The 23,568-nt window shown below is 44.4% G+C and overlaps 1 long non-coding RNA gene across 1 annotated transcript; it reads right to left on the bottom strand.

Moving 5' to 3' along the window:
* Positions 1 to 21,492: 21,492 nt before the first annotated feature.
* On the bottom strand, positions 21,493 to 23,070 carry LOC126989937 (uncharacterized). Its single transcript, XR_007743897.1, has 3 exons — positions 22,955 to 23,070; positions 22,523 to 22,657; positions 21,493 to 22,067 (listed from the first exon to the last, which is right to left on the bottom strand). It is a non-coding gene; the product is annotated as an uncharacterized LOC126989937 (long non-coding RNA).
* Positions 23,071 to 23,568: the final 498 nt, after the last annotated feature.

Genomic DNA, 23,568 nt, shown 5'->3' with positions numbered 1-23,568 from the left:
AGCGTGAGGGATGAAAAAGTGAAGATGCTGGTTAACTCTTGCATAAGGGGTTTGGACAGTATAGGGATGAGCATGAGTAGAAAGTCGTGTGCAGCGGGGCCGCGGGAGGGGGGAAGGCATGCAGTTAGCAGGATCAGAAGAGCAGTCAGCGTGGAAATATCGATAGAAGATAGAAAGAGAGGCAACATCGCGGCGGAATTTAAGAGGTAGAAGACTATCAGTAGGAGGAGGAGAGCTGATGAGACGAAGAGCCTTAGACTCCACTCTGTCCAAGAGAGCTGTGTGAGTGGACCCCCCCCACACGTGAGATGCATACTCCATACGAGGGCGGACAAGGCCCCTGTATATGGATAGCAACTGCGTGGGGGAGAAGAACTGGAGGAGACGATACAGAACGCCCAACCTCGAGGAAGCTGATTTAGCGAGAGAGGAGATATGAAGTTTTCAGTTGAAATTTTGAGTTAAGGGGCTCTCACACATTCCCGGTCCCGGTCGCGACCGTCCCCGATGACTCCCGTTGCCGGTCGCCGGTCGACCGGCTGTAAGATCGGGGATTGTCGGCGGCAGACCGCCGGTCGACCGCCGGTCGACCCTGAGGACCGTAGACGCAGCCGACCACCGCCGGTAAACTTTAAAATTTTCAAAGATATCGGCGATGCGCCCGGTCAACCGGCGGTGTGGAAAAATGTCGCCGGTCGACCGGCGGTCGCCCGGCGGTCAGCCGCCGACACCCACGGCAGACCGGCGGCAGACCGCCGGTAGACCGCCGGTCGACCGCGAGTGAACACCTGTGTCTGACCTGGGGATTAGCGAGGGAGGAAGGAGGAAAACGATGAGGAACAGGTAGGAGCGAGGGATGAAGAGAGAGAGGGAGATGCGATAAAGGAGGAAGAGGAATGGGTGAAAGAGAGAGAGAAAAATATATATATATATATATATATATATATATATATATATAGATATATATATAGATATATATATATATATATATATATATATATATATATATATATATATATATATATATATATATATATATATATATATATATATATATATATATATATATATATATATATATATATATATATATATATATATATATATATATATATATATATATATATATATATATATATATATATATATATATATATATATATATATATATATATATATATATATATATATATATATATATAGATAGATAGATGAATAGATATAGATAGACAAATAGATAGACAGATAGGTAGATAGATATAGATAGATAGATAGATAGATAGATGATATAGATATAGATATAGAGAAATAGAGAGAGAGAGAGAGAGAGAGAGAGAGACAGAGAGAGAGAGAGGAATGGAAGGAGGAACAGGTGGGAGGAGTGAGAGAAGAGAGAGGGAGTGAGAGAGAGAGAGAGGGATGGAGAGGAGTGAGGAAGGAAGAGAGAGTGGAAAAAGAGATGAAAGAAAGGAGGAAGAGGAATGGGAGAGAGAGAGAGAGTGTGTTATGCACACGAATTAATTTAGGTATGAAGCTATTTATGAGGTAATTATAAATATATGAAAATGCAAAGAAAGTGTTTGCTCGTCGATGTGCAGCAGGTCTGCCGCCGGTAGGCCGGCGGTCTGCCGCCGACTGACCTGCTGCAGTCGCCGGTCGGAGAAATCGAAAATCGTATATGGTCGCCGGTCTACCGCCGGTAAACCGCCGGCTTACCGGCGGTAAGCCTCCGGTCCGGGGATTATTGCCTATTTCGTCGGCGGTAAGGCCCCGATCGGCTTATCGGGAGTCATCGGGGACGGTCGCGACCGGGACCGGGACTGTGTGAGCCTTTGGGATAGACCGAGGATGTTTAGTGTTGAAGACGGTGACAGCTGAGTGTTGTCGAAAAATAGGGGATAGGTGTTTGGAAGATTGTGTCGAGTTGATAGGTGGAGAAATTGAGTTTTTGAGGCATTGAAGGACACAAGGTTCCTTCTTCCCCAATCGGAAATGATAGCAAGGTCTGAGGTTAAGCGTTCTGCAGCCTCCAGTCTGGAGTTGTGTACTTCTTGTTGAGAGGGTCTTCTGTTGAAAGAAGTTGAATAATGCAGAGTGGAGTCGTCGGCGTATGAGTGGACAGGACAGTTTGTTATGGAAAGAAGATCATTGATGAATAACAGGAAGAGAGTGGGTGATAGGACAGAGCCATGTGGAACGCCACTGTTGATAGGTTTAGGGGAAGAGCAGTGACCGTCTACCACCGCAGAGATAAAACGGCCAGAAAGGAAACTGGAGATAAAGGAACAGAGAGAGGGATAGAATCCGAGAGAGGGCAATTTAGAAAGCAAAGACTGGTGCCAGACTCTATCGAAGGCTTTCGATATGTCTAGCGCAACAGAGAAAGTTTCACCGAAACGGCTAAGAGAGGATGACCAAGAGTCAGTTAAGAGAGCAAGAAGATCGCCAGTAGAACGCCCCTTCCGGAATCCATACTGGTGATCAGATAGAAGGTTAGAAGTGGAAAGGTGCTTTTGAATCTTCCGGTTAAGGATTGATTCAAAAGCTTTAGATAGACAGGAAAGTAAAGCTATAGGGCGGTAGTTTGAGGGATTGGAACGGTCACCCTTCTTAGGCACCGGCTGTACAAAGGCATACTTCCAGCAGGAAGGAAAGGTAGATGTTGATAGGCAGAGACGAAAGAGTTTGACCAGGCAGGGTGTCAGCACAGAAGCACAGTTTTTAAGGACAATAGGCGGCATTCCATCAGGTCTATAATCCTTCTGAGAGTTGAGGCCAGAGAGGGCATAGAAAACATTATTTGGAAGAATCTTAATAACAGGCATAAAGGAGTCAGAGGGGGGATGAGTAGGAGGAATATGCCCAGAATCGTCCAGGGTGGAGTTCTTACAGAACGTTAGAGCGAAGAGTTCAGCATTAGAGAAAGATGAGACGACAGTGCTGTCGTCAGGGTTAAGGAGAGGAGGGAAAGAGGAAGAAGTGAAATTGGAGATATTTTTGGCTAGATGCCAGAAGTCACAGGAAGAATTAGAAGAAGCAAGGTGTTGACATTTCTATTAATGAAAGAAGTTTTGTTAAGTCGGAGAATAGATTTGGCACGATTCGGGCTGAAATGTAAAGATCAAAGTTAGCGGGAGTTCGAAGGTTCTGGAACCTTTTGTGAGCTGCCTCTCTATCTTTAATAGCACGAGAACAAGCATGATTAAACCAAGGCTTTTTAGCATGAGGAGTAGAGAAAGTACGTGGAATGTATGCCTCCATTCCAGAGACAATCACCTCTGTGATGCGCAGAGCACACACATAGGTCTCTCTCCTGGAAGCAGTAATCATTCCAGGAAATCGAAATGTACATCCTCAGGTCGTCCCACCGAGCTGAAGCAAAATGCCAGAAGCATCGCCTCTTCGGTGGTTCCAGAGGATGTACAGGAGCGATAGGACAGGATACAGAAATAAGGTTATAATCGGAGGAGCCCAACGGAGAGAACAGTCTGACAGAGTAAGCAGAAGGATTAGAGGTAAGGAAGAGGTCTAGAAGGTTGGGCCTGTATCCAAGACAGTCAGGAATACAGTAGGGTGCTGAACCAACTGCTCTAGGTCGTTGAGGAGAGCAAAGTTGTAGGCTTGTTCACCAGGCTGGTCAGTGAAAGAGGATGAAAGCCAAAGCTGGTGGTGAACATTGAAATCTCCCAAGATGGAGATTTCAGCAAAGGGAGAGTGAGCCAAGATGTGCTCCACTTTAGAGTTCAAATAGTCAAAGAATTTTCCATAGTTAGTAGAATTAGGCGAGAGATAAACAGCACAAATGTATTTAGTAATAGAATGACAATGAAGTCTTAGCCAGATGATGGAAAATTCAGAAGAGTCAAGGTCGTGGACACGAGAGCAAGTGATGTCGTTGCGCACGTAGGCGCAACATCCAGCTTTAGATTGAAATGTAGGATAGAGATGGTAGGAGGGAGCGGAGTAGAGGTTGCTGTCAGTAGCCTCAGAAACCTGTGTTTCGGTGAGGAAGAGAAGGTGAGATTTAGAGGAGGAGGGATGGTGTTCCACAGAATGAAAATTAGAACGAAGACCGCGAATGTTGCAGATATTGATAAGGAGGATGTTCGAGGAGTTATCAAGACACCTCCCAAGTCGACAGCCAGAAGGGGAGTCCTCCCTGGGGGAATTTATGGTCCCCCCCCCCCCAGGCGGGGTCTCCGATGCGGTGTTTTCGTCAGGCATTTTGAATTTTAAATTTTCAGAAAAGGTGTGTGTGTTGTGTGAATGTAGCGTGGTGTAGAAAGAGAGAGGAACTGTCTTTAGCTGAACTGCTCTCTGGTGTTGATGAGACAAGAAGTATAATGAGGGACCAACTGGCTTTATACACAACCAGGTAGCGGAATAGCCGGGGAAGGGGGAATGTGTGTGTGTGTGTGTGTGTGTGTGTGTGTGTGTGTGTGTGTGTGTGTGTGTGTGTGTAATTAATAGGGAGTGAATAGACCCCAGTGTGAATAGAAATGACATTCGTACTCTGACGTCAAGTAATTATTTCAGCTTTTTCGTTCTTTACTCAGGATTCAGCATTGCAAAGACACACACACACACACACCGGTATATTTCCCTCTCACAGTCACATAGGGAAAGGGTGTCAGAAACGGGTCACCAGAGAGAGGACCAGTTTACCGGGGTCTCGTGAGCCGGCAGAGTGGGATACATATAGGAATACATATAGGAAGAACAGACACCAGAAGACCTATCGGTCTATGGCGAGAGTGTCTGTTTACTACCGCTACTACTAGTAATCTACGTGTGGTAGGATAGGACAGAAAAGATGAAGGCTCCTCCCCACAAACGTCTATAGTTAGTTAGTTAGTTAGTTAGTTAGTTAGAAGAGAACACCATGTATCTTTAAAGAAGAAAGGGCCATGGAAATTTTACAGTGAAGAGAGAAATAAGAGGAAATTACTACCCTTAACTTACACTACTGGTAACCTAAGCTGTGGGGGGAAAATTACTTCATTACTTAAGAACATAAGAACATAAAAATACAGGGAGACTTGAAGAGGACGAGTGGCCTACACAGGGCAGCCCCAGAATCCCCCCTAATACCCACGATGGGTGAGGTGTAGTTTCAAGGGCACAGGTGGAGGCTTGATCCTCGTTTTACCGGCGGTACTAGGCACGCACCAGTAACCTGTCATCTTACTGCACCCACACCTCACTCCACCTGTCATGCGGACATTAATTGTTCTTTTACTCTATTGTTGACTTTCGCTACTTGCAATCTAGGTTGTGGGGGAGAATTATATGAATATAGGTTGAGGTCTTGCTGCAATCTGTCTGAGAACATGCGAAAAAGGGTGAGTATAATCTTATATCTCTGAAGTACTTATCCAAAGAAGACTTAAAGCTATTGATACTCTGTGCGCTAACTACTGACGGTGGGAGTCTATTCCAGTGATCGACGACTCTGTTATTGAAAAAACTTCTGCGCACCAATGTGTTACATCGATTTCACTTAAACTTCATACCGTTGCTGCGTGTTTTTGTGTTGGTGTCTCTCTGAAATAGACACAGCTCTCTCCCTCCTTAGAAATACAGTTCCAGGCATACGCGCCGCCCTCCCCCCTTCCTCCCGTCCCCGGCAGCTTCCCTCTACCTCGACGCGGCCTTGTGCAGTCTTGTTGTGGCCTCGTACCGTGCGTATAATGTGAGAGTTTCCGTGCAGGGCGAGAGAGAGAGAGAGTAGGTGAGTAGCACCTCCTAGGTACTTGGATAACACCTACCGAACAGGCCAAGCCCTCAGTGAGGTATATATGGGAGGTGAGAGAAGGGGCTGAAGCCCTCCAGAGACCCTTCCCATGTCCTCACTAACCGTTTCCCTATTGTCTCACCAACACCGGAGAGTAGCTCAGCATGCTTTCTAAAGACAGATCCTCTCTTTATCCAAACCACACTACATTCACACAACATATACACCTTTTCCCAAAATTAAAATTTCAAAATGGTGCACCTACATCAAGCCTTGGAGTCCCCGCCTGAGGGGGACCACAAATTCCCAGGAGGACTCCCCTTCTGGCTGCCGACCCGAGAGGTGTCTTGATAACTCCTCGAACCTCTTTCTTCTCAATTTCTGCAACATTCGCGGTCTTCGCTCTAATTTTCATTCTGTGGAACATCATCTCTCCTCCTCTAAACCTCACCTTCTCTTCCTTACCGAAACACAGGTTTCTGAGGCTACTGACAGCAATCTCTACTCTGTTCCCTCCTACTATCTCTATCCTAAATTTCAATCCAAAGCTGGATGTTGCGCCTACGTGCGCAACAACATCACTTGCTCCCGTGCCCACAACCTTGACTCTTCTGAATTTTCTACCATCTGGCTAAGACTTCATTGTCATTCTATTACTAAATACATCTGTGCTGTTTATCTCTCACCTAACTCTACCAACAATGTAAAATTCTTTGACTATTTGAATTCTAAAGTGGAGCACATCTTGACCCACTCTCCCTTCGCTGAAATCTCCATCTTGGGAGAATTCAATGTTCACCACCAGCTTTGGCTTTCATCCTCCCTCACTGACCATCCTGGTGAACAAGCCTACAACTCTGCTATCCTCAACGACCTAGAGCAGTTGGTCCAGCACCCTACACGTATTCCCGACCGTCTTGGAGACCGGCCCAACATTCTAGACCACTTCCTTACTTCAAACCCTTCTGCTTATTCTGTCAAACTGTTCTCTCCGTTGGGCTCCTCCGATCACAATCTTATTTCTGCATCCTGTCCTATCGCTCCTGTACATCCTCTGGACCCACCGAAGAGGCGATGCTTCTGGCATTTTGCTTTAGCTCGGTGGGACGACCTGAGGATGTACTTTTCCGATTTCCCGTGGAATGATTATTGCTTCCAGGAGAGAGACCCCTCTGTGTGTGCCCAGCGCATAACAGAGGTGTTGTCTCTGGAATGAAGGCATACATTCCACGTTCTTTCTCTACTCCTCACGCTAAAAAGCCTTGGTTTAATCACAATTGTTCTCGTGCTGTCAATGATAGAGAGGCAGCTCACAAAAGGTACCAGAGCCTTCAAACTAATGTTAATTATGAACTTTACATTTCTGCCCGAAATCGTGCCAGATCTTTTCTCCGACTAACCAAAAATTCTTTCATTAATAGAAAATGCCAAAACCTTGCTTTCTCTAACTCTTCCCGTGACTTCTGGCATCTAGCCAAAAACATCTCCTCCAACTTCACTTCTTCATCTTTCCCTCCACTCCTCAGTCCTGACGGCAACACTGCCGTCTCATCTATCTCTAAGGCTGAACTCTTCTCTCAAACTTTCTCTAAAAACTCCACTCTGGACGATTCTGGGCATGTTCCTCCTACTCATCCCCCCTCTGACTCCTTTATGCCTGTTATAAAGATTCTTCAAAATGATGTTTTCTATGCCCTCTTTGGCCTCAATCCTCAGAAGGCTTATGGGCCTGATGGAGTGCCTCCTATTGTCCTTAAAAACTGTGCCTCCGTGCTGTCACCCTGCCTGGTCAAACTCTTTCGCCTCTGCCTGTCAACATCCACCTTTCCTTCTTGCTGGAAGTATGCCTTCATACAGCCTGTGCCTAAGAAGGATGACCGCTCCAATCCCTCAAACTACCGTCCAATAGCTTTACTTTCTTGTCTATCTAAAGCTTTTGAATCAATCCTTAACCGGAAGATTCAAAAGCACCTTTCCACTTCTGACCTTCTATCTGATCGCCAGTATGGGTTCCGCAAGGGGCGTTCTACTGGTGATCTTCTAGCCTTCTTAACTGACTCTTGGTCATCCTCTCTTAGCCGTTTCGGTGAAACCTTTGCTATTGCGCTGGACATATCAAAAGCTTTTGATAGGGTCTGGCACAAATCTTTGCTTTCCAAACTACCCTCCTACGGTTTCTATCCTTCTCTCTGTACCTTTATCTCCAGTTTCCTTTCTGACCGTTCTATTTCTGCCGTGGTAGACGGTCACTGTTCATCCCCTAAATCTATTAACAGTGGTGTCCCACAGGGTTCTGTCCTATCTCCTACTCTTTTTCTGTTGTTCATTGATGATCTTCTTTCCAAAACGAACTGTCCTATCCATTCCTACGCCGATGATTCCACTCAGCATTACTCAACTTCTTTTAATAGAAGACCCACCCTACAGGAACTTAACGACTCAAGGCTGGAGGCTGCAGAACAGCCTCAGACCTTACTATTATTTCCGATTGGGGCAAGAAGAACATGGTGTCCTTCAACGCCTCAAAAACACAGTTTCTCCACCTATCCACTCGACACAATCTTCCAAACAACTATCCCCTATTCTTTGACAACACCCAGCTATCACCTTCCTCAACACTAAACATCCTCGGTCTATCCTTAACTCAAAATCTCAACTGGAAACTACATATCTCATCTCTTACTAAATCAGCTTCCTCGAGGCTGGGCGTTCTGTACCGTCTCCGCCAGTTCTTCTCCCCTGCACAGTTGCTGTCCATATACAGGGGCCTTGTCCGCCCTCGTATGGAGTATGCATCTCACGTGTGGGAGGGCTCCACTCACACAGCTCTTCTGGACAGAGTGGAGGCTAAGGCTCTTCGTCTCATCAGCTCTCCTCCTCATACTGATAGTCTTCTACCTCTTAAATTCCGCCGCAATGTTGCCTCTCTTTCTATCTTCTATCGATATTTCCACGCTGACTGCTCTTCTGAACTTGCTAACTGCATGCCTCCCCCCCTCCCGCGGCCCCGCTGCACACGACTTTCTACTCATGTTCATCCCTATACTGTCCAAACCCCTTATGCAAGAGTTAACCAGCATCTTCACTCTTTCATCCCTCACGCTGGTAAACTCTGGAACAATCTTCCTTCATCTGTATTTCTTCCTGCCTACGACTTGAACTCTTTCAAGAGGAGGGTATCAGGACATCTCTCCTCCCATATTTGATCTTGCTTTCGGCCACCTCTTTTGTTTATTTTTTAGGAGCGGCGAGTAGCGGGCTTTTTTTATTATTGTTTTCTTTTTTGTGTGCCCTTGAGCTGCCTCCTTTGTTGTAAAAAAAAAAATAATGAGAGAATTTAAGAGAGAGAGAGAGAGAGAGAGAGAGAATTATGTACAATTACATAAAAAATCAGACCACACAGACCCCATGGTCCAGACTAGGTGATCTGTCCCTAAACCTAAGTGAATCTACATTAATCAGATGGCTCCAAAACGTTACTTTTTCTACTCTAGTTAATATTAAGTTCAAGGAAGTGATGGTCGAGCTTCTTTTTAAAGGAGTCAATCGTGTTACACTGGACCACTGACGGTGGAAGCTTATTCCATTCTCGCACTACAACGTTGGTGAAGAAAAATTTGGTGCAGTCTGAATTTACTTGTTTACATTTGAGTTTTATGCCATTGTTCCTCGTTCGCAAAGTGTCATCGATCATAAACAATCTTGTTCTGTTAACATTCGTGGAACCATTAAGTATTTTAAAACATTTGATCAGTTTTCCTCGGAGGCGACGTTTCTCAAGAGAGAACATGTTAAGGGTGGAAAGTCTTTCTTCGTAGGATTTGTTGCACAAGGAAGGGATCATTTTCGTTGCCCGACGCTGAACACCTTCTAATTTAGCAATGTCCTTTGCATGGTGGGGAGACCAATACTGTACCGCATATTCCAAGTGGGGTCTAACTAAACTATTGTAGATCGGAAGTATTACATCTTTATTCTTGAATAAAAAGTTTCTTTTAATGAAGCCCAACATTCTGTTCGCTTTATTTGCTGCATCGATGAATTGATGTGAGAATTTGAGGTTTGACGCAATTTTGACCCCCAGGTCCTTAACGCATTGAACCCTTGTGAGTTTAACGCCGCGCATTTCGTATTCGAACTTCTTATTTCTTGTTCCAACTTGAAGGACCTGGCACTTGTCTACGTTAAAGGGCATCTCCCATCTATCCGACCAAGTTGAAATTTTATGGAAATCCTCTTGGAGGCTTTGCCTGTCCTCGTCAGTGAGAACCGAGTTACCAATCTTTGTGTCGTCAGCAAATTTACTAATGTGATTATTGAGTCCAACATCCACGTCGTTGATGTAAATAATTAAGAGCACTGGGCCAAGAACCGAGCCCTGAGGGACGCCACTAGTGACCGGTGCCCACTCTGAGTTAAATCCGTCAATCACCACTCTTTGTTGTCTGCTGCTCAACCAATTCGCGATCCATTGGTTTACTTGACCGTCAATACCTATTTGCTTTAATTTAAAAAGTAATTTATGATGTGGGACTCTATCAAACGCTTTCTGGAAATCAAGATAGATTACGTCCAATGATTTGGTTACGTCATAAACTGAGAAGGGGTCGTTATAAAAGGTCAATAGGTTTGATAGGCAGGATCTTTTGTTACGGAAGCCATGTTGTTAATCCCTAATTAATGAGTGGCTTTCGAGGTAACTCACAAGAGAGAGAGAGAGAGAGAGATTTACATAGATTTATAGAAAATCAGACCACACAGACCCATGGTCCAGACTTGGTGGTCTGTCCTTAAACCTAAGTGATTTTACATTAATCAGAAGACTCCAAAACGTTGCACTTCTACTCTAGTTGATATTAAGTTGAAGGAAGTGACGGTCGAGCTTATTTTTGAAGGAGTCAATCGTGTTACACTGGACCACTGATGGTGGAAGCTTATTCCATTCTCGCACTACAACGTTGGTGAAGAAAAATTTTGTGCAGTCTGAATTTACTTGTCTACATCTGAGTTTTACGCCATTGTTCCTCGTGCGCAAAGTGTCATCGATCATAAACAATGTTGATCTGTCTACATTCGTGAAACCATTAAGTATTTTAAAACATTCGATCAATTTTCCTCGGAGGCGACGTTTCTCAAGAGAGAACATGTTAAGGGTAGAAAGCCTTTCTTCGTAGGATTTGTTGCGCAAGGAAGGGATAATTTTCGTTGCCCGACGCTGAACACCTTCTAATTTAGCAATATCCTTTGCATGGTGGGGAGACCAAAACTGTACCGCATATTCCAAGTGGGGTCTGACTAAACTGTTGTAGAGCGGGAGTATTACATCTTTATTCTTAAATAAAAAGTTTCTTTTAATGAAGCCCAACATTCTGTTCGCTTTATTTGCTGCATCGATGCATTGCTGTGAGAATTTGAGGTTTGACGCTATTTTGACCCCCAAGTCCTTGACGCATTGAACGCTTTTGAGTTTAACGCCGCGCATTTCGTAATCAAACTTCTTATTCCTCGTTCCAACTTGAAGGACCTGGCACTTGTCTACGTTAAAGGGCATCTCCCATCTATCCGACCAAGCTGAAATTTTGTGCAAATCCTCTTGGAGGCTTTGCCTGTCTTCGTCAGTGAGAACCGAGTTACCAATCTTTGTGTCGTCTGCAAATTTACTAATGCGGTTATTGAGTCCAACATCCACGTCGTTGATGTAAATAATGAAGAGCACTGGGCCAAGAACCGAGCCCTGGGGGCCCCACTAGTGACCGGCGCCCACTCTGAGTTAAATCCGTCAATCACTACTCTTTGTTGTCTGTTGCTCAACCAATTCGCGATCCATTGGTTTACCTGACCGTCAATACCTATTTGCTTTAATTTGTAAAGTAATTTATGATGCGGGACTTTATCAAACGCTTTCTGGAAATCAAGATAGACTACGTCCAGTGATTTGGTTACGTCATAAACAGTGAAGAGGTCGTTATAAAAGGTTAATAGATTTGATAGGCAGGATCTTTTGTTTCGGAAGCCATGTTGTGAGTCCCCAATTAATGAGTGGCTTTCAAGGTAACTCACAATTTTGTCTCTAATTATGCCCTCAAGTAGCTTACCTACAACCGAAGTTAGACTAATGGGCCTGTAATTACCTGGTACTTTTTTGTCTCCTTTCTTAAAAATCGGTGTCACGTTAGCCTTTTTCAAATCTGAAGGGACAATGCCTTGTCGCAAGGACATATTGAATACGGTTGTGAGGGAGGAGAGTATTTCGCACTTTGTTTCTTTCAGCAGAGTTGGATATACTTTATCAGGTCCAGGACTTTTATTTGTTTTAAGTGATTTGAGGGCTTTAAGGACTTCATCGGGTTTTATTTCAAAGTTAGACAATGCATGCTCGGGATTTACATTAGTACTGGTGTTGGTGGTGGTGGTGGGAGCACTGTTATTATTAAACACCGAGGAAAAGTAATTATTTAATAGGTTTGCAACGTGTTGGCTGTCAGTCACTAGTGCACCGTCGCTGTTTGTTAAAGGTCCAATTCCACTTCTGATCGCCTTTCTGTTGTTTATGTAACTGAAGAAGGATTTCGGATTATTTTACAGTTGGCTGCAATATTTTCTTCATATCTACGCTTTGCCTGATGCACTAATCTTTTTACTCGTCGCCTTGCATCATTGTAAAGTCTAATGTTTTCGGGCGTGCTTTGGTCTTTCTTTAACCTGTAAGACAATTTTCTCTCCTTGACTGAGTGTTTAATTTCGCTATTAAACCAAGGTGGACTTTTATTAGTGTTAATTCGCTTCTCGCACAAGGGGACAAATGTGTCCTGCTGAGTGAGTAAGTGATTTTTAAAGTTTAGCCAGGCGTCCTCTGCATTGCCGTCATCTGATAGTTGCATATCTATTAGTTTTCGTCGGATTTCTACGAAGTTGGCTCTTTTGAAATTGGGCACCTTAACTTTATTTTCAGTCACCGATGTTTGAGCTCTAATGTCAACGCGCACTAGTTTATGATCGCAGGAACCGAGGTGTTCTCCTACCTTGACATTACTGACTAGGTTATTTTGGGTCGCTATAACAAGGTCAAGTATGTTATTTTGTCGAGTTGGTTCAGAAACCATTTGGCTTAGATAATTTTCCTCTAGAAATTCGATCATTCTATGGGACTCACCTTCTGTACCCGACAGTGTCGCCCAGTCGATATGGGGGAGGTTAAAGTCTCCTAGTATCAGTGAGTCGCTGTTATTAAGTGACTGCCTTAAGACGCTGTACATTTCAAGATCGCCATCAAGTGATTGCCCCGGAGGCCTGTAAGTGACAGATATATTTAAATTGACTTTTGCAATGTTTACTCGCACGCACAAATGTTCAACGTTACTGTTTCTTGGTGTTTTGTCAGTAGGTTGCAAGTAGCTTTTGACAAAAAGGGCGACACCACCCCTCTACGGTTTACACGATCATTGTTGAAGAATCTGTAGCCATCTATGTTGTATTCGGAACTTAAATCAATATTAGTGGTGTCGATAAATGTTTCGGTTATAGCAATTACGTCAACGTTTTCTGTCAGAGCAAGGCATCGCAGTTCATCAAATTTGTTTCTTAGGCTACGCGCATTGAAACTAAGAACTCTTAGGTTATCTTGAAGCTTGGTAATAGAGGTACTGGAGGGTTCAATGTTACGAGTCTGTTGCGGTGTATGGTGTCTATTTACACGGGCGGGATGGAAGGACGTGGCTGAGAGTCGTTTTTGTTGTTCGGGCGTTACGTACGGCGTTGTTGAGAGCCTTCCGAATCTGGCTGCCCCGATGGGGACAGGTGTATGCCGTCCCTTTGGAAAAGTTTACTCTGGCCGTAGAAATGGTTCCAGGCGTTAAAGAGAGAGAGCACGTCTGGGCACGTAGTCAGGGGGTGATAAGTCAGGCCTTGTTATGTTAGTTTCCTCTATGAAGTCAGTGGTGGAACGCTGGGCGCCGTCAACTCGAATTGTAGGAGGAACAGAGGCTAGGGAAATAGTGCCTTGTAACCACCCCCCCCCCCCCACGGATATCAGCGGTGGTGTTGGGTGGCTGGAAGGATCATTATCGAAAAGGATGTCTGCCTGTCCAGCGCAGGGTTATGGTGGAATGGTTGGAGGCTCGGTGAGTGTGGAGGCAGTGAGTCGCTGCCGCATCCTCCTCCTCACCTCCGGCTGGCGGCACTGCTCCCAACACCTGCCGGTCCGTGCGCGGAATCCAGGAAGCGTTAGCGATCTCGCTAACTAAGATACCGATGTAAACATTCGTTAATGGCATCCAAGAAGCTAAACTATGACGTCACAGCGTAGTTAACTTAACGAGAGCCCCAGACCCCTCGTAAACGTAGTGAAGTTCATCATGATTAACTTATTTATAATTTTTTACAACTAAATATAGGCTACACAGAGGAAAATCAATTATAAAATGATGATCTGTACACACTGCACACGACTTAAATATCAACACAAGCGCTGCCTCGCTGCTGCTCACCTCCACCCCGGCCCGTGCCCCGGCCCCTCCCCGGTAAAGAAAGTGTCACAAGAAAATCTGCCATCTCTTAAGCCCCATTGCCAGACTGTCGTACTCAGAGCATCGTATTTATCGGTTTCTGACACTTAACTACTGCCCAGAAGCACTAATCATTATGACTATAATAATATATGAATCCAGTTATCGGGGCCCATGAGAGAGTTTTCGTGTCGGAGATCCGCAACCATAAGAGGCTGAGGACGCCTATTTGCTGCCAGCTTTAGGTCACTTCTTCTTCCGTTATATCGCGTATATTCATGTTTCCCCATGATGACTGTCTCTCTTCTTCACCTCCTCGAATATTGTTAGCAGCTCAGTCTCACTGAGCCTCGGCCGCCGCATTTTCCTTAGTGGTTTAATCATTTTCTGGGTAAAAGTACTTTCCTGTCGTGTGTAATGTTTTTTTTTTTTTTTTTTACGTCTTGGCCTATTGCACCGGTAGGCTTCTTCCCGGTGGATCCTGATGGTCAGTCCAAGGCTCCTTCCCAGTGGGGCCTGATGGTCGGCCCAGCCCGTTCTGGTGCAGGCGAGTGTTTATAGTGGCGCCATCTTGCATTAGCTCATGCTGCCCTCCCGGAGCTCATCTTTAATCCTACAATCTAGAGTCCGGGTTGATAGGTGGTCTTCTGGACAGCATGTGGGTAGTTTTAAGCCACTCGGCGGCGGCTGAAAAATCCCAGCTCGGTGGCATTGGTCGGGGACTGAACTCGCGTCCTCCTGAAAGCGGGGCCGTCTCGCTATCCGTTCAGCCACCGCCTCCCCGAATGTGAGGGTTATCGTACTCAAAGCATAGTATTTACAGGTTTGTAACGCCTAAGTTGCCTAACTACTGCCAAGAACCATCAGGATCTAACTCCTTTAACGAAAACTATAAGTGAGTTTCGCCATTGCAGCCCAGAAGAGGTAGGGACTCTTTGGGGTAGGAACTCTGAAATATAAGCGGCTGAGTACGACAATCTGGGAACGTTGGCCGCCACAGCTGAGGAATGCAGCCGTATGATCGGCTGTAAAATTTTCGAAGATTTGCTGTGATTGGCTGTCGAGTCTGATGACATCATCGTGGCGCTTACTCAATGAGTTGGCTTTCTGCAGTAGCGAAGCCCGAGCGATATCGTCAAGTCTCCTCTTTGGATCTGAATTTTGCGATGTCGTCCGGGCAAACGCTCGGTAACGATACCGATGTCGGTAAGCAGCCTTCTCTTTGGATCCGGCCCCGTGTGTGTGCGCGGCACCAGGGGCGGATACAGGGGGGGCACCCAGGGGGCCCGGGCCCAAAAAAAAATCTCCCCCCCCCCCCAGAAAATCTCGCGTGTATGCGGATAGTGGGTACAGAACTGACTCGCTTATAATGTGCTGCAACTATAACACGGAATGTGTCGTCGGCTGTAGGCATATGCAGGTCGCGGATACGGGGGTGGGAAGCCAGATGGCCCGGGCCCCCCCAAAAAAAATATTAGGATAACTAAAATATTTTAAACACCCATGAACTGAGAAAACATAAAATATATTTAAGATACCCCTAAAAAGCTAGAGAGCTGGGGAGCGAAGCCGGCCGCCGCTAGATAGCTCTGGACGCTGTCCTCCATACTTTAAAAAAATCCTCCTCTATGGTTCCTTGGGCTTTACTATGCGGAGGTGAACGAGATGCTCAGTCAAGATTCGAATTTTTCGGTGTCTGATGTAATTTTTCACTCTCCTGCAGGGCCAGGACACAACGGGCACGTTCCCAGGGCCCCGCGCTCTTATGGGCCCCGCACTCGTCTAACAATCTATATACTCGTACAGGGCCGTAGTACACTGTACCCAGGGGGTGGAGGGGTCGGGGGTGTCGGACGACCTACCCCCCCTCCCCATCTGCTAAAATGTCCACTTTTTGAGACAAAACGAAAACTGGTACCTTTCCGTTGCATTTCTGGAGAACTCAGGATTTTCTTTATTTATTTTCAGTATTTAAGCTACGGAAACGTATATTGAATATTATAGAGCAAGATTTAAAATCCTAGGAAAAAAATCTTTGTGACCTCATTCCTCACATGCAACCAGAAAATGAATTTTAGTGCAGGCCACTATCATCATTCGACACTTCGAAGAGGAAATAAGGGAAGACTTCCTTGCCTTTGTGCACGCCCATGACCTCACCGGTAAAGGTTTAGCCTGGCTCCTTTTGCGTACCGTTGAAGACCTCGGATTGGACATGGCCAAGTGCAGGAGACTTGGTTTCGATGGAGCAAGTGTCATGATGGGAAAATTCAAAGGGTGTGCCGCAGTACTCATGAAGAAGTACTTCCTGGCCAAGCCAATTTACTGCTCTAACCACCGGCAGAATCTAGGGCCACTTTTACAGTCACTTTGTTTGTTTTGATCGTTACCAGTGGCGGTGATCGAGGCTATAGTTTTCCACGTGAAACTAGCCGATGGGGTAGTGGCGGCTGCGGGGTTAGCCTGGCCCCGCACCTTGGCACACTCTCAACACCTCTCGCTTCCTCAGCAGCCGCCACTACCCCATAGACCAGTTACACGTGGAAAACTAAAGCGTCGATCGCCGCCATTGGTAACGATCAAAACAAACAAAGTGACTGTGAAAGCGGCCCCTGGTACTGACGAAGGCGTGTGACGTCAAGGAAGTGAAGATCGCTCTTCAAACACTGACCGAGATGAACAACTTCGTTCATTCTTCGAATATGTGCTCTCTCCGCTTCACAGATGTTGTCAAGCTTACCTCGGCCAAGCGCGAAAAGCCTGTTCCCCTGTGCCCCACTAGGTGGATTGAGAGGCATGACGCAGTGCTGGTTTTCGTTGAATTTCTGCCTGTCATCGCTGTTTTTCTCGAGGAAGAACTTGACGCCACCACTGGGCTCCTTCTCATTGCCATATGTGTTCCCCGCTTTCTCGTTGGACTGGTTGTAGTGGAGTTTATATTGGCGCATACTCTCGAGCCGAGCCGAGCTCTTCAGAGAAATGATGGTGACCTGGTGTCAGCCTATGCAACGATTCGTGGCATCGAGACCATTTTTGCCAAGTTCAGAGCAGATACGGAGAATTATTTCCACGACGTGTTCATGAAAGCGGAAGAGCTTTTGGTCGAGGTGGGGTCATCGCATGACACCATCCCTGTGCCACGACTCTGTGGACGACAGACCCAGCGATCAAATGTTCCGTGCGAGAATGCTGAGGAGTACCTACTATCGCCGGGCGGTGTACATTCCGTTCGTGGACCACGTCTTTGCCGAGTTGAAGAGTCGGTTCGGCGACGACACAGTGCCCGTCGCACTTCAGCTCAAGCAACTCCTCAAATGCCCCGAGACGGTTGTTGCGGCTGTGCTTCAAGCGGTGAAGCTCTACGAGCTCGACATCGAATCCCTGACACTCGTGAAGGCGCTGGGCATTATCTGTTCCGGTCTTCCAAACTATCAAAGAAGCCCAGGCACACGCCAGCACCAGCGTGTTCCCCAATCTCGTCATTCTCTTGAAAACTGTGTTGACGCTTCCAGTCTCCAACGCGGAAGCCGAGAGGTCGTTCTCAGCATTGAAAAAGCTGAAAACATATCTGAAGAGTACCGTCGGCCAAGAGCGCCTGAACGGACTTGCCCTCCTCTCTGTCCACTATGATATCCCCATTTCAGTCGAGAGAGTAATAAGCAAATTTGGCGAAAAAAACCGCCGACTACTCTTTACTTAGTGAGGCACTTGTTGAATACTTGGGAATTTGTAAATATATTTCTTAAGATCAGCCAATCTTTGCAAATGTGTTACCTCAATCCCATGTAAAAGAAGCCCTATAAGAATTCCTTTTTATATTCAGCTGTGTCTAATTTTACATATTGACTTTTTTGTAAAGGTTCGGTTTGTAATTTATATGTGACCTGTATTATGATCACCCTTGCTGCTTATATATCGAAATAAACGTTTAGTTATCTTCGAATGCTTGTATGGTGAGGATTTCTACCTGTTCAGATCTGCTTTATATATATATATATATATATATATATATATATATATATATATATATATATATATATATATATATATATATATATATATATATATATATATATATATATATATATATATATATATATATATATATATATATATATATATATATATATATATATATATATACAAGAAAAATTCATCTCCCGAAATTGACCACAGATTTCGAACACTCCTTTAACCACTGTTCTGGAGCAGTAAGCAGCGGGCCTTTTTTTTTTTTTTTTTTTCATTACGCCCTTGCACTGTCTTCATAGTTAAAAAAAATAATATATATATATATATATATATATATATATATATATATATATATATATATATATATATATATATATATATATATATATATATATATATATATATATATATATATATATATATATATATATATATATATATATATATATATATATATATATATATATATATATATATATATATATATATATATATATATATATATATATATATATATATATATATATATATATATATATATATATATATATATATATATATATATATATATACGTTGATTGCTCAGGAGCTGCGGTCTTTAAGCAAAGACCCGCCATCGCTATCCATTGGTCTTCACTATTTTGAGGCTGTCGCTAACCTATGAAAGTTTACCATCGGGCCCCCTCCAAATCGATTTTTTGAATCCGACCCTGCGCGGCACCATTACCGGAAGAGGTGGGCGAGTTCCCATTTGATAGGGGGGTTTCCTTTCCCAACTTCCGGCCCATTATCAGTGATTCACTAACCTCTCCCCCACTGTGGGGAGGCAATTAATGTTTGGTGAGCCTCAAGCAGGGAAGGGTTCAGTCTGTTATCGGAGTTTATCATCGGTGTCGGCGGGGCTGCCAGGAGCGCGACGTGCTGCTGGAGGACAGGCGCCGGATCCAAGGCTTCTTATAGACATCAGTATTGTTACCGAGCGTTTGCCCGGACGACATCGCTAAGTTCAGATCCAAATTGGACACTTAACGATATCGCTCAGGCCTCGCTACTGCAGAAAGCCAACTGATTGGGTAAGCGCCACGATGATGTCATCAGACTCGACAGCCAATTAAAGCAGTTCTTTGAAAAAGTTTCAGCCAATCATACGGCTGCCTCACACAGCTGTGGCGGCCAACGTTGCTAGATTGTCGTACTCAGCGGCTTGTATTTCCGACTTCCTATCTCAAAACGGTCTTCTGGGCTGCAATGACGAAACTCATTTATATATATCGTTAAAAGAGTTAGATCCTGATGTTTCTTGGCGAAATTTAGGCAACTTAGGCGTTAGAAACTGGTAAATACTTTGCTCTGAGTACGATAACCCTCACCTAACACACAGCAGGAAAGTTCTTTTACCAAGAAAATAGTTAAACCACTACGGAAAATACGGCGACCGAGGTTCAGTGAGTGAGCTGCTGACAATGGCTGAGGAGGTGGAGAAGAGAGCGGCAGTCATCATGGGGAAACATTACTACGGGGTATAACGAGAGAAGAAACAGCCTATAGCCGGCAGCAAGTCGTCCTCAGCCTCTTATGTTTGCCGATTTCCGACACGAAAACACTCTCCTGGGCCCCGATAACTGGATTCATATATTGTTATAGTCATGATGATTAATTATCAGTGCTTCTGGGCAATAGTTAAGGGTCAGAAACCGGTAAATACAATACTCTGAGTACGACAAACTGGCAATTGTGCTTAGAGATGCCAGATTTTCTTGTGACACTTTCTTTACCGGGCCGGGGTGGAGGTGAGCAGCAGCGAGGCAGCGCTCGTGTTGATATTTAAGTCGTGTGCAGTGTGTACAGCAGATCTTCATTTTGTAATTGAATTTGCTCTGTGTACTCTAAAACGTATATTTAATGGTAAAAAATCCCAAATAAGTTTATCATGATGAATTTCGTTACGTTTACGAGTGGTCTGGGGCTCTCGTTAAGTTAACCACGCTGTGACGTCATAGTTTAGCATCTTGGATGCCATTAACGAATGTTTACATCGGTATCTCAGTTAGCGAGCTCGCTAACACTTCTTGGATCCAGCGCCTGGCGGAGGTGCCGCAGATGCGTGCCCAGCGTCAGTTGTCAGAGGACCGTCGACGAGGAGGGGACGCGCTCCTTCTCTTAGTTTCCCGGACGCATAAACCCGAACTGTATTATTGTTCGGCACCATTGGGTTAAAAGTGGTTGAAAAAGGCCGTAGAGTCATGTCATCATACTCAGTATCCATAATGGCCCCAAGACGCAGAAAACGATGCTTTTATGGATAACTAAGAAAACTGTGAGATTCTATGCTCAGCTTAAATAAACATAAGCTTTCACATTATATATGCAATTCTTAGTCTGACTATATAGAATTTCTCTCTCAGCTTAAGTTTTATTATTTCAGGATTTATTCATACACTACTTTTATTCTTTCTCTCTTTATTGTATATATGATTAGTTATGTAAAATGTATTAACAATAAATAACACTCTACTCTCTCCTCTAAATGTTCATCAGTTTTCCTCATGCGGTCAATTTCATCTTAAGCTTAGAAAAACGGGCAAACCTTCTTTATATTTACAAATACCACAGAAATCTGTAACCGACGCTCAAAAATTTTATTTCAATGCATGTACAATACTCCCTATCCTAGTGGCCACTCCCGTGTGACTTAGCATTAGCCACGTTCTGCGCAATATTTTGGGACAAATTTCGCGGTCGTTTTGGTTTTGGGTTTGGTAAGTGGCTCGGTCGTCGTCCCTTACCAAGAGGGGCTGCACCTCTGGGTTTTCCTGGCCCTCTTCTTGCGATAGATGTTGGCTGGCATCGAATTTTTCCTCTGCCAGCTCCCTTATTGCAAAGGCCACTTCCAAAGGTCTGCAGTATGCTGTTCAGCTGATTCCCACTTTTCACAGTCTTTATCCCTATCCTAGTGGCCACTCCCGTGTGACTTAGCATTAGCCACGTTCTGCGCAATATTTTGGGACAAATTTCGCGGTCGTTTTGGTTTTGGGTTTGGTAAGTGGCTCGGTCGTCGTCCCTTACCAAGAGGGGCTGCACCTCTGGGTTTTCCTGGCCCTCTTCTTGCGATAGATGTTGGCTGGCATCGAATTTTTCCTCTGCCAGCTCCCTTATTGCAAAGGCCACTTCCAAAGGTCTGCAGTATGCTGTTCAGCTGATTCCCACTTTTCACAGTCTTTAACCGTCTCACAGCAGTACTGAGGGCTGCCGCAGTGTCACTGTTGGCATTATTTTCGACCACATTTTGGAATGTAGCTACAAACTCGCCAACATCTGGAGACTGGTGCGGATTTTCATCTTGATTCTCGACGTTCACTTCAGGAGGCATTAGCTGGATCTCTGTGCTTTCCTGGGATTCCTGAACAGGAGAAGCACAGGCAGTTTCTTCTTTTTCTAATGTTGGCTCCAACAGTCCTCTAAAAAAGCCTTCGGGTGGAACTTTCTCGTCGCCTACTGCCACTGACGCCAGCCACCGTCTGTTTTCAGTAGTGGCAGTGAAGACTTGGGGCAGGACCGTCATGCTGTAGTCTGCACAGGCAGCTTGATGTTTACACAAGGAACCATTTTCCCCTGCAGTACACTCACAAAATCCAGTCACAAGATCTACGTCGTACTGAAGGGATGGAGTAGACTGGCTCTGGACTCTGTACTTTCCGTTACCTTGGAAAGTAACCATTTCTAGAGGCAGTGTAGCCGTGCTTAATGATTTCACTCTCCGTCTGCCAAGCGCAACGTCCACCAGCCTCTTCTTCATGTAGCTGTCAAAGATTTCGGCCATGAAAATGATCAGCTGCGTTGCGTTGTATGCCTTGCATCTAAAAAAAAGAGAGAGAGAAAGAATAAATAGACAAGTAAGTAATGTTCTGCAAACACTTAAATGTTGATAAGGGGAAGCAACAGAATGCAACAGAATATTAGATTCAGGGGGGAACTTAATTATTAGAAAGGAAAATATGTTGTGTATGTGATTTACTGTAATGGAAACACTTGAATATAATAGGCAGTAATACCCTACTTACAATAATCACGGAAATCAAGAAAATTAAGGACATTGTCATCACTAGTAACGCAGATGAGTTTGTTGATGATGCGAAAATATGTAGAACAAAAAAAAAAAAAAAGTAATAGAACACAGTCGAGCTTTACGAGAAGGCCTCCAATTGTACAACTAGTCAGTAAAATGGCAGTTTGAATTTCATGTTGATGTATGGTACTTATATTAATAAAACCAGCCATCACAAATAAGAAAGAAACATCCCTTGGCGCTTACCTATTAAGAACGACTTCCTTAATGATGCACATTGTTGCCTCACAGAAGTTGTTGGTGTGATGTCCACGTAGCACCGCACCTGCCCTGAACGTTATCGCCCACTCGTCACTCCTTTCCATCAGTGAGCCTAGATAGCTGAAATAAGAAAACAAAAATAGTTGTTAGACCTAAATACTGGGTGTTCAGAAGAGCATGGAAACTCACACGACCTTACATTAACTATTTACAAAAGGCCAGCAAACATCTAGACAGCTCGTGAAGTCTGTAGTAGTAGTAGTAGTAGTAGTAGTAGTAGTAGTATATAAATGTTATCAATTATTATGATGATTTTGAAAATATTAAAAAAAAAAAATGCATTATCTGTACGTATCATCCATATTACGAAATCACTATTGTTATAGATATGATTAACATTATGGCAATATACTGTACCTTCTAAAGTTAGGATACTTCTCCGAAAGAGGATTAGCCTTGAATTTTCCCCATGACGTGAATAAATCGTTCTTCGTTGCTGAATATACGAGGCTTTTCACTATAGTCATAAGTTCTGGCGATCTTCTTTCTTGATTTCGTGTCTCGAGTCCAATAGCCACCTCCATACTTGTTGTAGAAAATGAAAAATGCAGAGGAACTGTCGAGCTCCAGGCCAGGTTGCTGCTAGGGCTTTCCTCATGGCATCGCAGTTGTCAGTCATGAAAGTCTCCGGCGTGCCCTTCCCATAGAAGGCCTTTTCTGCTACAGCACTCTTAACCATTTCAAAACCTGTAGATAAGAGCAAAGGTGATTAACTTCAGATATATCCAAGTATGCGTCCAGAGCACAAGCCAAGCTTCACAGAAATGACAGTTACCCTAGGTTTCCAACCGACCCTTTGTGTGTGCGTGTGTGTGTGTGTGAGAGAGAGAGAGAGAGAGAGAGAGAGAGAGAGTTAGTATGCAATACGAAGACCATTTCTATGTATTTCTCACACGCACAATATACCGATTACAAATCCACAGTCGGAGTTAACAACATTCAGTAAAAGGAAAATTGTCAGACTTACCTTT

Source organism: Eriocheir sinensis, unplaced genomic scaffold (assembly GCF_024679095.1).
Source record: "Eriocheir sinensis breed Jianghai 21 unplaced genomic scaffold, ASM2467909v1 Scaffold138, whole genome shotgun sequence".
In the NCBI taxonomy this organism is placed as follows: domain Eukaryota; kingdom Metazoa; phylum Arthropoda; class Malacostraca; order Decapoda; family Varunidae; genus Eriocheir; species Eriocheir sinensis.
This window is presented reverse-complemented; position numbering and strand designations above follow the sequence as displayed.